A 13,446-nucleotide genomic window follows, 5' to 3' on the forward strand; every position below is an offset into this window, starting at 1 on the left:
CAGGATCAGCAAGAGAGAGATGGCCATCAGATACAAGAAGCAGCTCGACAAGAGACGAGATGGAAATCACTCCAGCATCAGTTCCATCTACTACAGGATGAGCTCAGCCAGCAAACTCCGTTGGAGGATGTGCGAGACAGGAGAGTCGCTGAAGCAGGGGAATCGCCCAGAGCTTCAGGCTCTCACAACATGAGCCATGGTTATGTGCTAAAAGAACCAAAGATGCAACAATTGAGTGAAGCGGATGACATCGAGCATTATTTAACCACGTTTGAACGGATTGCTGAGGTGTACAGATGGCCAATGGAAAATTGGGCCATTAGACTCATTCCATTGCTGACGGGCAAGGCGCGCAGTGCATATGTGGCCATGGATGTTGCAGACGCAAGTGACTATGTGCAGGTAAAGGAGGCTATTTTGAAGAAGTATTCCATCAATCATGAAACGTATCGACAGAGATTTCGTGCTATGGAGGTGCTGGAAGAGGAGACCCCTAAAGAGCTGTGACCCCTAAACCCCTAAAGACCCCTATGTTCATCTGAAAGACTTGTATCAGAAGTGGGTGAGACCGAGAGCGAGAACGAACCAGGAGATCGGAGAGATAATTGTCCTTGAACAATTTCTGCGGATGAAGATTCACAATCTCATCATTTAATGTTGTTTTTAGTTTTTTTATTGTTTTTATTAACAATCATAATCATTAGTATTATGCATGTGATTTACACTTTTCATATACATTTTTTATACTTTTCATATATATTCATAATCATTTATAATCTACATTTTTATGAATCAAACTTTTCTGAATTCTGTATGTGGAAGACTTTTAGAGTTTGGGGACCTTGGGGGGAAGTTGAGTGTATTATGTTTCTTTCCGTGGAGCAGAATATACATTTAAGTGATTGATGAAGAGCAGATGTTTCTCTGGAACAGCTATATGTACTGTGTAAGTTCTTTGTTTGAGACAGAGAGAGGGGAAAAATACAGAGAAGCAGAAGGACGATCTTTGCTGGTCCACTCTCTCTCCCTTATGTCTTATATAAATTGGTAAAATAAATAACATATATTGGCAGAATGACTGGTGTCTTTTCATTAAATTAAATAACAAGGGGAAACGAAGATTTTAAATCTACATTTTTGGCGTCACACGAAAAGGACCGCATACCCAGGCATTCGTCTCAATCATTTCAGGTAAGACTTTTTTTCCTTTCTAAAAAGTTTAAGTCTGCCTGATGATTAGAGACAGTGACTGAAATGCTGAAAAGAACTGTGTTATTTTAAGTACCAGTTGTTTTGCCAATGAATATGGGACATAAGGAAAAATTATATAAAAATAATCAGATTAAATAATCAAATTGAATTAGGCTTATTTAAGGTTCTCTGAAAAGTAAACCTCAGACAATATTTGAAATGCTGGGATAGAGATGGATCTTTTTTAGAAAAAAGACCATCTAGTCAGAAATTTGGAATTAGCTGTAAAACGGTTAAGCTAGTAAAATTTGCTTGGTTATAACTGCGACGTGGTTGGATAGTGGCGGGACTGTTTAAAGAAGGCAGAGTAATCCCTAAAACATCCAGCACACCGAAGATTCGTTCTCAGTAGGAGACGAGGAAAGTTTAACACGAGTGGTACTTGATTGACCAAAGCGGTTAAATGTGGCGGGACTGTTTTAAAAATGATGGCAGAGTAATCCCTAAAACATTGTAACACGCTAGAGTTATACAAGTATAAAAGGCGCCCTTGTAACTAGCTAGGATCGTGGGCATTCTGAACCTGACCGTAAAGCTGTTCAAATATTTGAGGAGACTGATCCGAGTTAACTTTAAGGGAAAAAAAAAAATACCAAAGAAATTAATCTGAGATAAAATCCAAAATATTTGGAAAGAGGAAAAAAAAAAAAAGAAACCGTTTTGAGTTTTAAAAAGAAAACTAAAATACTGAAAAGCATTAGAGTTAACTTTTCTTTAAATTTTTCTTTTGTTCTGTGAGTGAGGGAGAAAGAGAGCGAAGCAGCCCCTCCCTTCAGAATTGCCCTGTACCTTCACACACACACACATCCAGTTGGTGAGGGAGAGAGGCAGGGAGCCCACACACACATACCTATACACACACACAGGCTGCAGCTTTGAGCACACACACATACATATACAGACAGCCTGCAGCTCTGAGCACACACACATACTTACACACACACAGACAGCCTGCAGCTCTGAGCACACACACATACGCATCACATAGGCTGCAGTTTCTGAACATAGGCGCACATACATAGCCCCCCCCCCCCCGTATAACACACACACACACACACACATATAGGCACACATACATCCCTGCTGTTCTGAGTTAACAGACTGTTCTGAGTGCACAGACTTTTAACACTTGAAGATGGCAGCAAGTGTCTGTACCAGCAGCACAATAGCTGAATGGTATCTTGAAAAGAAGAAGAACAAGAAACTAACTAAACTTTTGAAAAAAGGACTGGACATTAATGCATCTATGAATGAGCAGTTAAGCTGGTTCGAGTCCCAAAAAGACAAGATAAAATCAAAAGCATTTCCAATTTTAGCAGCTAATTGGATTGTGAAACAAGGTGGAATTTGTTGCGACTTACATGGAGGTCCGGTACCGCTTGTTGAAGTTATGAAGCCTCAGCTTGAAGCATACCACAAATTAAACAAAATAATGTCCATCACATGTCCAGAGAAGGAAAACACAACCAGTGATGATTTATTTGATCCAGATTGGACAAATATAATAACTGAAGCTGAAAGGAAATATTCACAAGCACCAGTGAAATCCGCGACAACAGTAACGCCTCCACCTTACAAACCAATTTATCCACCTTTGCCTGAACAATATACAAGTTCATCTAAACCTCTGACGCAGCCTCAAGCTTCAAGATCAAACGGAGGTCCAGTTGACAAAATGTATATTGCATCTGCACACGCAGCTCCAATTATAACAAGATCTAAATCAGCCCAGCAAAGCAGAGACATGATGAGATGTACACCAGCTCATAATTATGGATCTGACTGGGGTGATGAGACAAGAGATGATGACGTGATTACAATTGACAAAATCGGTCCTGAATTTTCTTCACCTGTGATTAAAAGGGAAGAGTCGCAACCTGAGATGATGACCGAAGAAAGACCATTTACTCCGGGAGAACGACAAGCCATTCTCTCAGCCTTGCCTCCTCTGAAGAGACAAGATCCAAACATAGAGTTTTGGCGAGAATTAGACTCCCTGGTTGAAGCACATCAAATGACACTAAAAGACATTCACACCATTGTGAAAGCTAAAATCCCAAGAGACCGATGGGAACGCCTGCCAGCGTCGATAACAACAGCCCAATGGGTAGACTTGTGGGTTGATGGCCAAGGACGACCCCTGGGTCTTTGGCAAACATTAGATGTATTCCGAAAGGAAATCCAAGAAATCTTGGGAAGCGGTAAAATTCCATTCACTTCAGTGACATTGATTAAGCAAAAGGATGATGAATCTCCAGACGAATATGCTCTGCGTAAGTGGAACACTTATGAGAGATGGGCTCTCTGCGCTAAGAAACAACCTGACAGAGATGATGTACAATTCACTGACACACTTGTGGATGGGTTTAGCTCTAAATACCAACAAGCGTTATCACTTGGAGTCAATCCAGGCGAAACATATGACCAAATTATGCAATGGGCTGGCCGTCTAGAGATGGCTATGAGGTCAAACCTGGAAGAAGGAAACAAGACAAATCGAAAAGGAGTGGCGACAGCTCAATACAACATGGATACAAAGAATAAGATTGTTGTTTGCGGCAACTGTGGAAAGCGTGGCCACTCAAGAAAAGACTGCTGGGCTAAAGGTGGTGGAGCAGAAGGTCAAGGTCCATCATTTAAACAAGTCACTGCGAAAAATCATGATGAAACCTCTCAAGGGAAGACATGGACGGACGCACAAGTCCGTCAACTCATAGAGGGGATTATGCGTCCGCAATAGGAATCAGCGGCCCCCTGTATTAGTAAGAAAAGAGACAATCGCCTTTTCATCAATGCATTAATAGGGGGCCACCCATGTGATATCCTGGTTGACACAGGAGCCTCAATTTCAATAACAGATCTGAACCTACCTACAACAGATGAAGCAATGGAAGTTGAAGGAGTTGGAGGAGGTATCACAACATTTCATAAAAGTATCCAAGTTCCACTACAAATACATGAAGATGAAGTCATATGGACATCTTTCTGGGTGGGACCGAATTCACAAGGAAGCCTCATTGGCATGGACATACTTCCATTGTTGAACATGATCATCTTCACTGACAGTCGCCAAATCGCTACAACAGCTGGGATAATACCACACGAAGATCGCACATGTAATTTGAGTTCAGTTGGTGCAGCAAAACCAATCATCAGAGACTGGACCAAAGACGGTGTGTGGGGTCTTCTGTGCAGTTTACATCCAGAAGTTTGGGCTAAACACAAATTTGATTGTGGCAAAGCCAACATTGACCCTGTTGTTATTGAAGGGCCGACACATGCCCCTCATAAACAATACCCTATCCGACCTGAAGCAAGACGAGCCGTGGAAGAGATAGTGGCAGACTTGGAAGCTGAAGGGATTATCAGACAAACTTCATCAACCACTAATAGTCCTGTCTGGCCTGTCAAGAAATCGGATAACTCATGGAGATTAACCATTGATTACACAAGACTCAACAGTGTAACACCAAAACCGCATCCTATTGTGGCCAATCCTGCCACCATTCTGAATGATATTCCAGGAAATGCAAGAATTTTCACAGTACTAGATGTACTGTCTGCTTTCTGGTCTATACCTATTGACGAAAAATCTCAAGAGAAACTTGCCTTCACAGTGGGTGCAAAACAGTATGTCTGGAACAGACTCCCACAAGGACTTAATATTTCTCCTGTGGTATTTCACAGAACTTTGGATCAGTTCTTAACGGAGCAAAAAGCTGAAATTGAGAGTTCAGGAAGTGTTTGCCTCCAATACGTGGATGACTTGTTAATTGCAAGCCCAGATGAAAACAGCCACATATTTGCTCTGAATATTGTCCTACAAGCCCTTAAGAAAGGAGGATTCAAAGTCAACCCCGACAAAGCACAGCTGGCCAAAACCAAGGTTATCTACTTGGGCCAAGAAATATCTGTCGAGGGAAGGAGACTGACAACAGAGCGTGTGGAGGCATTACGGCAACTTCCAAAACCTCTAACAGTTACAGGAATGAGGAAAGTGATGGGACTTTTCAACTATTGTCGTCAGTATATTCCTGATTTTGCCAGCATCACCAGCCCCCTCATTGACTTGTACAAGGGAGGAAAGCCTGGAATGGAACAGATAAACTGGACACCGGAAGCTGAGGAAGCATTTACTTCAATGAAAGAAAAACTGACTTCAGCCCCAGCCTTGGGACTTCCTGATGGACGATTGCCGTTTCATTTGTGGACCAGGGTGGGAGATGAGACGTACTCAGCAGTACTGTGTCAAAAACCAGGTGATCGATACAGACCTGTTGGATACTTTTCCACAAAGATTCCTGTTACAATGATTGGTCAACCACGATGTATACAAGCTCTCGATGGTGCCACATGGGCAGTGGATGCTGTGGAAAATTTGATAGGAGCACAAACAATCATATTGCATACTCCACACAGTATAGTGACGTTGCTGAACAACACAAACATCAAGACCATTACTGATGCAAGGAGAGCAAAATGGGAAGCAACTTTGTTGAACAAGGATTTGAGAGTGGAAATCATCAGAGACACATCCCTTAACCCTGCAACAATGATGATCGAACCACACGAGGGAACACCACATGAGTGTGAAAAACAAGTAGAAGAAGAAAGTCTTGGTCCTGTTAATCCAACACCTCTTGAAAATCCAGACAAGGAGTTATGGGTCGATGGATCCAGTTACTATGTTGATGGAAAACGACATACTGGATGGGCTGTAGTGGAAGCTGATGGAAATGTCGTGAAGAAAGGAGCTCTTTCTGGGCATTTTTCAGCACAAGTAGCTGAGCTCATAGCACTTGCAGAAGCTTTCGAATTATCGGAAGGACAACGAGTCAACATCTACACAGATAGTTGTTATGCTTTTGGAGTGGTCCATGACTACCTTGCCCTGTGGAAAAAACGTGGACTTATCACCAGCAATGGGAGCGAAATACAACATGCTTCCATAATTCGTCGTTTGATTGCAGCATGTCACCTACCCAGAGAAGCAGCCGTGATCAAAGTAAAATCACATCAATCTGACAAGTCCAAAGTAAGTCAAGGAAACACGGCAGCAGATGCAGCGGCCAGAGAAGCAGCACTACTTCCTCTTACTCCTGTTACCTTGGTAAAGGAAAACACCGAAGATAATCCTGAGCTCCGCCTTCTGTCATATCAAACTGAGACAGATGAAGAGAAAGAACAATGGATAAAAGCGGGAGCGAAAGAGGATGATCAAGCTATCTGGAGAATTCCAACAGGACAAGTGGTGATGCCTATCGGAACAAGAAGGGAACTAATGCAGCTGTATCATGGAAAAGTACATGCTGGAGCAAAAGCAATGAAAGCTCAAATCAGCGAGACGTGGTGGTGGCCACGAATGATGAGAGACATTGATGATTACTGTAGAAGATGCTTGATCTGTCTGAAAGCAAATGTTGGAAAATCTGTAAAGGTGCGGATGTCACATGCACCCAGACCAACAGGTCCATGGACACATCTCCAAATCGATTTCACAGGACCTTTGTCACCCAGTGGAGGGTACCAATACATTCTAGTGATCATGGACAGATTTACTAGATGGGTGGAAGCATTCCCAACAAAAACCTGCACTGCTGAAGCAGCCGCACGAGTGATGGTTGAACAAGTCTTTCCTCGCTGGGGTCTTCCATATGAACTTGATTCTGACAATGGAACTCACTTCACTGGAAAACTGATGAAGGAAGCAATGAAATTGATGGGGATTAAACAGAAGTTTCACGTCCCGTACAGACCTCAAAGTTCAGGCCTAGTGGAACGGATGAACAGATCGTTGAAAACCGCTCTCACCAAGGCCATTCTGCAAACTGGCCAAGGATGGCACAAGTTGTTACCCGCAATTTTGTGGAATCTGAGAGCAACCCCGAACAGAGTAACGGGACTGACTCCTTTTGAACTGATGACTGGAAGAGCAATGGTTCTGCCTCCTGATGCTCCGCCGCCTGCGGGAACAGGAGGAGACTCTACTTTGTTCCAAGAGAAGCTGCGATGCTATCTTGCAATGCTGGACAAAGCAATCAAAGACAATAATAAGAAAGTGCGAGAAGCTCAACAGCAATGGGATGAAAAACATACCACTACTGACATTCCACACATTCCTGAGTTAGGCAGTTTTGTTATGGTCAAACGTATTCCCAGGAAAGGTTTAGAACCTAGGTGGGAGGGGCCATATGAGGTACTCTTAACAACAGATACAAGTGTCTGCCTAAAAGGGAAGGGTGTAGGAACAGATAGATGGTATCATTGGTCACAAGTTAAACCTTGCTTAGTGAATGAACAAAATGATGAAGGCTTAGGACCTGAGATTGAGCACTGTTCACTCATTAACTTTGGGAAAAAGGAGTGACGATTAATTATTTTTCTGCTTCCATTTCAGGAATCAATTCCATTGACATTGATTAGAGATGGTCGCAAGTTATTCTCGATACACAACGACAATGGTATGCTTGTTTTTAATTTTACTTGGCATTTACCAAGGAAGCCAAGCTTTATGGACTCCTCGAGTTCAAGAAATTACTCGGAATGCAACCCTGAAATCTGGCCAACGTTTTACTCTACCCTTCATTTCCAGATGGGGATTATGGGATTGGGTGCCACGTAATGATAAAGACCTTGCTAAATATCGAGTGGGCATCTACGGTGGATGTAACTTTCACCACCAATGTTACAAAAGCAGAGTAATTTGGCCGGTGAAAGATGGGGGGTATACCGGTAGTGCTCAAAGACGAGAAATTTGTTCAAAAGAACAATGTGAAATTGTGGGGTTAAACCTCATAACATCTTCTGATGTGGAAATTAATTTCATTTTGAATCGTACCCACATGCTTACAATATGGGATTCATTAGCCCTAGGCTGTATCTATCCCATAGTGTTACCATGCGAGGGGTTTCTATGGGATGCTACCTCCAGGACAACTAGATTCAAGGGAAATTACATACGAGTTTGGCATTCGGAAGATGCGAATGAATATTGTGAGACTGAATTAGAAACTGGGGAAATTGGACGGTGTTTTTATCTTTCTGCGGGAAAGACAAACAAAGCTAAAACATGCCCAAGTACAACTATTGCACCAGCTCATGGTATATTGTTAGCAAAGGAAACCAAAACCTTGATAAACGAAGCTCATATGGTGCGACAACGCATTAATTATAACTTGATGTCTCTTCTTACTGTTTATGATCAGTCCTATTGTGGAAATTTCACAAAAATTAGGAGCTGGTTGGAAAAAGAAATTAAATATTATACCTCTAAGGATCCTCTTGGAAGTCGAAATCGCAAACCTCGAAGTATATGGGGAGACATAGCGGGGGTATTTGGCTCTGTCAATTCAATTAGTAATACTGCTCAGCTGAAACAATTAAGTGAGTACTCTCAGTGGGTGGGAACAATGACCGGCAAAGGACTTACTGAGACTCTTCAAGGTTCTCTACATATTATAGCAGCGGGTCAGCATCTTAATGACGCAGCGAGGGAATTGGCAGATGCATTAGTGAAATCGTCTAATTTTGAGACACATCGTGCAGCGTGTTTATTTTTGGCTCAGAATTTGAAGGATCAAATGGTAGAGGATATTCAGGTTATTCGAATGGGGCAAGTTCCTGAATAGCGGAATCTTTGTTATGGGTTTTTGGAAAACAACTTAATTTGACTTCTGCTAAACATGCTCCATTAGTTAAAATTGCAATCAATGAAGATTCGTTGTCAGGTTCTGGAACATTACCTTTGATTATGGTCTGGCCTCAATATGGGAAACGCAATATTATGACAGTTAGACGATTCCAATCAATGGGGGTTAGACAAGGAAATTCAGTAATTAGATTGGGAAGGAATGGATATTGGGCTGAAGGTGAAACACCAATGATTTCTACTACAGACTGTTGTATTGAGGAACATGAGTGGGTAATTTGCTCATGTTCTACAATGTTTAGTCTGTCTCTTAATGGATCTGCAGTTTGGGAAGTAGTTCCTTTAGATCAAGCCACAGGTGCATGGCAGGTGTCAGAAGCACAGTGGTGTATATTACATGACGGAATAAATGAAAATATGATATACGGAGGAAAGCTATGTCCAATTCCTTCTGATCCATTTTGCGTTGAGATTCTCTATCCTCTTCAATTGGGTGGAATTCATGTTCCACATGTACAATTGTTGCAGTTAGATCCACAGTGGTGGAATAATGATTTGGTGGAAGAGAGGAATTATGAACTCTTTGAAATGGTCAAGAGAGTTAAAGCAAGCGTTAAGGCAGCTCAAGAGGAGGGAATTCAAGCAATGGGTCATGTTATCGTAGCGAATGGAGTAGCTAAATTGATGTCTGAGAGGAAATTAGCTCGAATTCCAGGGAATTTAACATGGTTGGAATGGATAGTTTTGACTATGGTAGGAGTTTTTGTGTTTCTGTTAGTAATAAAACTTATCATATATGTGATAAGAAAGAGAAGTACCAAACCTTTTAGATTGGTTATTACTGACAAAATGGATAGAGCCGAGAATGGAAAATTCGGAGTGAGATAGGAGATTTTTTACACTACACTACTTACAAAACACAACCTCACAAACAATGAACACCCGCTTACTGATTTACAACCCCAAGGGATAGGACCCTTTAACATCAACGTTTATTTTGTTTGTTGTTTTAAGCGCGGAACTGGAGGAGTTAATTAATTAACGAGTTAATTAATTAATGAGTCCAGGCACGGGCAGAAGACTTTTTTAGTTTTTCTTTTCTTAGATGATTGGGGTTCATTTTAAATGCTTACACATAGATGTTAAATGACACATAGCATACGGGGACATACCATGGGTTGGGTTTGTGTTTGTTATTTCTTTTCTTTTCTGTTTCAATTCTTTTGTCTTCTATGTCTATGTCTTGGTCTACTATTTCTCCTCAGCACTATCACTTCAATAGGTTGGCCACCTGGAGATGATGGTGTGGAACTGACGGCCGTAGTTCCAGAGGAGGGACTGAAGATTCACAATCTCATCATTTAATGTTGTTTTTAGTTTTTTTATTGTTTTTATTAACAATCATAATCATTAGTATTATGCATGTGATTTACACTTTTCATATACATTTTTTATACTTTTCATATATATTCATAATCATTTATAATCTACATTTTTATGAATCAAACTTTTCTGAATTCTGTATGTGGAAGACTTTTAGAGTTTGGGGACCTTGGGGGGAAGTTGAGTGTATTATGTTTCTTTCCGTGGAGCAGAATATACATTTAAGTGATTGATGAAGAGCAGATGTTTCTCTGGAACAGCTATATGTACTGTGTAAGTTCTTTGTTTGAGACAGAGAGAGGGGAAAAATACAGAGAAGCAGAAGGACGATCTTTGCTGGTCCACTCTCTCTCCCTTATGTCTTATATAAATTGGTAAAATAAATAACATATATTGGCAGAATGACTGGTGTCTTTTCATTAAATTAAATAACAAGGGGAAACGAAGATTTTAAATCTACAGCGGATGCTTAGACCGGAGCTACAGACGTGCTCCAGACCAGGCTAACAGCCAGGCTTAGTCAATCCTGGTGCCTTATCTGTTCAGTCAGCGGTCATGCCGATCAGAAACCAATGTGTTTTGTCAGTTATTCCGTTTTGTCATCTATGTGTTCAGGGCAATTTTTATCAGCCTGCATTAAATACAGTGCCCTCCACAATTATTGGCACCCCTGTTTAAGATGTGGTTGAGGACTTTTAAAAATTCTCCCTTTTTTTTAAACAACATAGAACCCAAATGCAAAAAAAGAGAAAAATCCAACCTTTTATTTAAGTACATTACTTTGGTGGTAAAAAAAAAATGTAAAAATTTAGAAAAATAAAAACTTCAAATCCTGTGTCCCACAATTATTGGCACCCCTAACAATTCCGCTGAAAAATGTAATTGATTTTTAAAAAAAATATATTTTCTGTAGTTGCTAATGTTGGTCAGGATATCTAGGAACTTTTAATTAGTAATTCATGACTTCCTATTTCCCTGGGGTATAAATATGACATGACACAGAGGCCTAATTCTCTTACCCATTTGTCAACATGGCAAAGACAAGAGAACACACCATTCAAGTAAGGCAGATGTGTGATGACCTTTATAAGTCAGGCAATGGCTACAAGAAAATAGCCACTCACCTTATATTGCCCATATCTAAAGTTAGAGGAATCATTAAGAAGTTTAAAACAACAGGAACAGTGACAAACAAGGCTGAAAGAGGTCCCAAGTTTATCTTGCCACAACGCACTGTGAGGAGGATGCTAAGAAAAGTAAAAAAAAAGTCCTAAGCTCACTGTCACAGAATTGCATCAAATAGTGGCATCTTGGGGTCACAAAATCTCCAAAACAACCATCAGACGCTCTCTACATGCCAACAAGATGTTTGGGAGGCATGCTAGGAAAAAGCCTTTTCTCACTAACACTGACAAACGTAAACGTCTGGAGTTTGCCAAGCGGCACTGGGACTTCATCTGGGATCGTGTGCTTTGGTCGGATGAGACTAAGATTGAGCTTTTTGGCAACAAACACTCTAAGTGGATCTGGTGTAAAACAAAAGATGTGTATGCCGAAAAGTACCTCATGCCCACCGTGAAGTATGGTGGAGGATCTGTGATGCTGTGGGCCTGTTTCTCTTCCAAAGGCCCTGGGAACCTTGTTAGGGTGCATGGCATTATAAACGCTTTGAACTACCAGGACATTTTAAATAAAAACCTGATGGCCTCTGCCAGAAAGCTGAAGATGGGTCGTCATTGGGTCTTTCAGCAGGATAATGATCCAAAACGTGTGGCAAAATCTACACAAAAATGGTTCAGTCACAAACTCAAGGTCCTCCCATGGCCATCTCAGTCCCCAGACCTCAATCCAATCGAAAACCTGTGGGGTGAGCTAAAGAGGAGAGTGCACAAGAGAGGGCCCAGGATACTGGATGATCTAGAAAGATTTTGCAAAGAAGAATGGTCAAAGATCCCTCTCTCTGTGTTCTTCAATCTTGTGAAATGTTATAGGAGGAGATTAAGTGCTGTCTTGTTGGCAAAAGGGGGTTGTACAAAGTATTAACATCAGGGGTGCCAATAATTGTGGGACACATGATTTGAAGTTTTTATTTTTTAAAATTTTTAATTTTTTTTTACCACCAAAGTAATGTACTTAAATAAAAGGTTGGATTTTTCTCTTTTTTTGCATTTGGATTCTATGTTGTTTAAAAAAAAGGGAGAATTTTTTAAAAGTCCTCGACCACATCTTAAACAGGGGTGCCAATAATTGTGGAGGGCACTGTACATCAGATACATATTGGCATGCAGTCAAGTAGCCTACTATTATTATTGTAACATTATGATGGTAGCCCACCATTATTAACTATAATAATAATTATCCATGTGGGCATTGTTACTGTCCAATGTGTTTTTGAAGACTGCTGTTGTTCTAAGTTTGACAGATTGGTCTTTAATAGTCTATTGTATGTGATGAGGGAATTAGAGAAATGGCTGATAAAGAAGCAAAAGTTTTGTCAATCAAGTCAGGCAATATAAGTAGCTCTAAACACATGTTTCGTCCTTTACAATGGCATGCCCATTTTTGGATGACATCTGATGAAGCACTTATATTGAGAAGGCCTTTCAGACGTGAAAGAGTGTTTCGGGACAGGACCGACACATTGACTTTTCCCGACAATTACCTGCAAGAGCGTTAGGGTAGAAGTGGAGAAAAATGCCCCCCTTCAGGAAAATGTGACATTACTGTAAAACAAAACATAAATGTGACTAGAATTGCCATCCCAGTTTTGAGTGTCTTTGGCAGGAGTTATTTACCAAATATTAAAATTACTCAACCTTCATAATTAATTTGTTTTTTGACTGAAAATATTTTTGTACAGAGGGGGCGTTTTGCCCCAGCGGTGGGGTAAAACACCCCCCAAGGTGGGGTAAAATGCCCCTTTCTTACCAACCAGTTTCCTTCATAGATCAACAGCAAAATGAACATAGTTTTTAATCTCTAAAAGTAAAAGACAAGTAATGCAACAACATAATATATATACCTATTAATATTTATTTCAGGAATGTAGGAAATAGCCAAATTTATAACATTTAAATATTTTGATTTCTACACGAGGTCTATAATTGATGTAGTATTTGTTCATCATATCATCAAGATAAACAGAACACCCTAAATAAATATTA

At 40.6% G+C, this 13,446-nt stretch overlaps 1 protein-coding gene and 1 pseudogene across 1 annotated transcript in view; both read left to right on the forward strand.

Annotated features, from left to right (window-relative positions):
• Window positions 1-13,446, forward strand: part of mppe1 (metallophosphoesterase 1) — a 106,991-nt gene that overhangs the window by 89,773 nt on the left and 3,772 nt on the right. The gene's annotated exons all lie outside the window — the stretch shown is intronic.
• Window positions 7,602-10,743, forward strand: LOC148969536 (uncharacterized; annotated as a pseudogene).

Source organism: Pimephales promelas, chromosome 22 (assembly GCF_988280905.1).
Source record: "Pimephales promelas chromosome 22, fPimPro1.hap1.1, whole genome shotgun sequence".
Classification (NCBI taxonomy): domain Eukaryota; kingdom Metazoa; phylum Chordata; class Actinopteri; order Cypriniformes; family Leuciscidae; genus Pimephales; species Pimephales promelas.